Source organism: Euprymna scolopes, chromosome 26, assembly GCF_053919585.1.
Source record: "Euprymna scolopes isolate OS-2025 chromosome 26, ASM5391958v1, whole genome shotgun sequence".
Lineage (NCBI taxonomy): Eukaryota > Metazoa > Mollusca > Cephalopoda > Sepiida > Sepiolidae > Euprymna > Euprymna scolopes.
In genome coordinates this window covers 88,262,665-88,267,221 of record NC_136507.1, presented here as the reverse complement: position 1 = coordinate 88,267,221, position 4,557 = coordinate 88,262,665, and positions in this window count along the sequence as shown.

The window sequence follows — 4,557 nt, the reverse complement described above, 5'->3', positions numbered from 1 at the left end:
AAAAGAATAAGTGACAATAGATAGAATAGAAAGAGAAATAGAAAAAAAGAAAAGAGGAGGATTCAGTGTATCAGGGTTATTAATCAAAGCCAGACGCGTCAATGTCAACAAATCACGAACGACTAAAAATGGATTAAAAACGGAAACAATAGAACACAAGTGTGTCAAATAGATAAGAAATCGGGTCAGAGATTCAAATGTGCTGGTAAGGAAAGAATGACAGATCGACCATATAGGAACACAGACGATAATCTCACCAACTTAGACATAGGCACATACACATACCCAAATAGAAAAGAGGCTTACCTTTTTTCTGTTGTTCTTGGCCTTATGGTAAGAATGAGGTATTATGGTTATAGTGTCTTCGTGTATGAAACTTAATAAAGTCTTTAAAATACCTAGAAAGTAGTTAGAAATGACCCTCGACCCCCACTTCCCCCTACTAGCCTTGGTGCCTAAGTGTCTTGGACCCCAAATGAGGGCCTGGCAGTAGATAATGCTAGGCCCGATGCCAAGCACTAAATAAACTGTTGTTCATGACCCTCGGGCCAGGATCAAAGTGTAGTATCTGTTCCGGCAGATGCTGCACTTAAGATAATTTGTACCAGTCAATGGAGGGGAAACCCTCTATACTGGGACAATTATTATTTTTGGTAACCAGAGTGCCCCCTTTTTGCGTACTTTTAGGGGAGCTGGTTTTTACCTCACATTAAAAACGGCCTTGTGCCTAATTTGCTCAGTGGGGGAGCAAATAAATACCATCTGTTCCGGCAGATACTGCAAGCTATGACTAGCTATGACTAGCTATGACTAGCCAAGACCAGATGTGGGGGCAACCCCACATGCCTGACCTTTAACCAGCTCCCATTTCCCACCTCTCGGGAGCTGGTCCCCTTTTTCCCTTCCCCCTCCCTTCACTCCTCACATTAAAAATCGGCCTTGTGCCTAATTTGCTCGGTGGGGGAGCAAATAAATACCATCTGTTCCGGCAGATACTGCAAGCAAAGACCATATGTGTGGGCAACCTCACATATAAGACCTTGGTCAATGTAGGGGAAACCCTTCATACCAATTGTCACTATCCAACTCCCCTACTCCCCGGGGAGTTGGTCCCCATTTCCCCTTCACTCCTCACATTAAAAATCGGCCTTGTGCCTAATTTGCTCGGTGGGGGAGCAAATAAATACCATCTGTTCCGGCAGATGCTGCACTTAAGATGGTTTGTACCAGTCAATGGAGGGGAAACCCTCTATACTGGGACAATTATTATTTTTGGTAACCAGAGTGACCCCTTTTAGGGGAGCTGGTTTTTACCTCACATTAAAAACGGCCTTGTGCCTAATTTGCTCAGTGGGGGAGCAAATAAACACCATCTGTTCCGGCAGATGCTGCAAGCTATGACTAGCAAAGACCAGATGTGGGGGCAACCCCACATGTCTGACCTTTAACCAGCTCCCATTTCCCACCTCTCGGGAGCTGGTCCCCTTTTCCCTTCCCCCTCCCTTCACTCCTCACATTAAAAATTGGCCTTGTGCCTAATTTGCTCGGTGGGGGAGCAAATAAATACCATCTGTTCCGGCAGATGCTGCACTTAAGATAATTTGTACCAGTCAATGGAGGGGAAACCCTCTATACTGGGAACCGCCTGGGTAATACCTAGGAGGTCCACCCTCCCAGGCCTTGCCACCGGGCTTTCCGGTGGGGCAAGTTTATTGCTTGCTGCCTGAGGCGCCCCGACCGGGGAATGCCGACGGGGTTACTCAGGCAATTTTTAAAATTGCAGGAGTGCCCCTCCTTTAGGGGAGCCTGCGGGGTTCCCACTTTCCGGCCTTATGCCACATAATGCTGATGTGGGCAGCATTTAAATAAAAACCCTCTATACTGGGACAATTATTATTTTTGGTAACCAGAGTGACCCCTTTTAGGGGAGCTGGTTTTTACCTCACATTAAAAAAGGCCTTGTGCCTAATTTGCTCAGTGGGGGAGCAAATAAATACCATCTGTTCCGGCAGATACTGCACTTAAGATAATTTGTACCAGTCAATGGAGGGGAAACCCTCTATACTGGGACAATTATTATTTTTGGTAACCAGAGTGCCCCCTTTTTGCCTACTTTTAGGGGAGCTGGTTTTTACCTCACATTAAAAACGGCGTTGTGCCTAATTTGCTCAGTGGGGGAGCAAATAAATACCATCTGTTCCGGCAGATACTGCAAGCTATGACTAGCTAGGACTAGCTATGACTAGCAAAGACCAGATGTGGGGGCAACCCCACATGCCTGACCTTTAACCAGCTCCCATTTCCCACCTCTCGGGAGCTGGTCCCCCCTTTCCCTTCCCCCTCCCTTCACTCCTCACATTAAAAATTGGCCTTGTGCCTAATTTGCTCGGTGGGGGAGCAAATAAATACCATCTGTTCCGGCAGATGCTGCACTTAAGATAATTTGTACCAGTCAATGGAGGGGAAACCCTCTATACTGGGACAATTATTATTTTTGGTAACCAGAGTGCCCCCTTTTTGCCTACTTTTAGGGGAGCTGGTTTTAACCTCACATTAAAAACGGCCTTGTGCCTAATTTGCTCAGTGGGGGAGCAAATAAATACCATCTGTTCCGGCACATACTGCAAGCTATGACTAGCTAGGACTAGCAAAGACCAGATGTGGGGGCAACCCCACATGCCTGACCATTAACCAGCTTCCATTTCCCACCTCTCGGGAGCTGGTCCCCTTTTTCCCTTTCTCCCTCCCTTCACTCCTCACATTAAAAATCGGCCTTGTGCCTAATTTGCTCGGTGGGGGAGCAAATAAATACCATCTGTTCCGGCAGATGCTGCAAGCTATGACTAGCTATGACTAGCAAAGACCAGATGTGGGGTCAACCCCACATGCCTGACCTTTAACCAGCTCCCATTTCCCACCTCTCGGGAGCTGGTCCCCTTTTTTCCTTCCCCCTTCCTTCACTCCTCACATTAAAAATCGGCCTTGTGCCTAATTTGCTCGGTGGGGGAGTGAATAAATACCATCTGTTCCGACAGACACTGCAAGCTATGACTAGCTATGAGTAGCAAAGACCAGATGTGGGGGCAACCCCACATGCCTGACCATTAACCAGCTCCCATTTCCCACCTCTCGGGAGCTGGTCCCCTTTTTCCCTTCTCCCTCCCTTCACTCCTCACATTAAAAATCGGCCTTGTGCCTAATTTGCTCGGTGGGGGAGCAAATAAATACCATCTGTTCCGGCAGATGCTGCAAGCTATGACTAGCTATGACTAGCAAAGACCAGATGTGGGGGCAACCCCACATGCCTGACCTTTAACCAGCTCCCATTTCCCACCTCTCGGGAGCTGGTCCCCTTTTTCCCTTCCCCCTTCCTTCACTCCTCACATTAAAAATCGGCCTTGTGCCTAATTTGCTCGGTGGGGGAGCGAATAAATACCATCTGTTCCGACAGACACTGCAAGCTATGACTAGCTATGACTAGCAAAGACCAGATGTGGGGGCAACCCCACATGCCTGACCATTAACCAGCTCCCATTTCCCACCTCTCGGGAGCTGGTCCCCTTTTTCCCTTCCCCTTCCCTCCTCACATTAAAAATCGGCCTTGTGCCTAATTTGCTCGGTGGGGGAGCAAATAAATACCATCTGTTCCGACAGATGCTGCACTTAAGACAATTTGTACCAGTCAATCGAGGGGAAATCCTCTATACTGGGACAATACTTATTTTTGGTAACCAGAGTGCCCCCTTTTTGCCTACTTTTAGGGGAGCTGGTTTTTACCTCACATTAAAAACGGCCTTGTGCCTAGTTTGCTCAGTGGGGGAGCAAATAAATACCATCTGTTCCGACAGATACTGCAAGCTATGACTAGCTATGACTAGCAAAGACCAGATGTGGGGGCAACCCCACATGCCTGACCTTTAACCAGCTCCCATTTCCCACCTCTCGGGAGCTGGTCGCCTTTTCCCTTCCCCCTCCCTTCACTCCTCACATTAAAAATTGCCCTTGTGCCTAATTTGCTCGGTGGGGGAGCAAATAAATACCATCAAAGTGTAGTATATGTTCCGGCAGATACATCAATTATTTGGCCTTCGTGACAAGATCAAAGTGTAGTATCTGTTCCGGCAGATGCTGCACTTAAGATAATTTGTACCAGTCAATGGAGGGGAAGCCCTCTATACTGGGACAATTATTATTTTTGGTAACCAGAGTGACCCCTTTTAGGGGAGCTGGTTTTTACCTCACATTAAAAACGGCCTTGTGCCTAATTTGCTCAGTGGGGGAGCAAATAAATACCATCTGTTCCGGCAGATACTGCAAGCTATGACTAGCAAAGACCAGATGTGGGGGCAACCCCACATGCCTGACCTTTAACCAGCTCCCATTTCCCACCTCTCGGGAGCTGGCCCCCTTTTCCCTTTCCCGTCCCTTCACTCATCACATTAAAAATCGGCCTTGTGCCTAATTTGCTCGGTGGGGGAGCAAATAAATACCATCTGTTCCGGCAGATACTGCAAGCTATGACTAGCTATGACTAGAAAAGACCAGATGTGGGGGCAA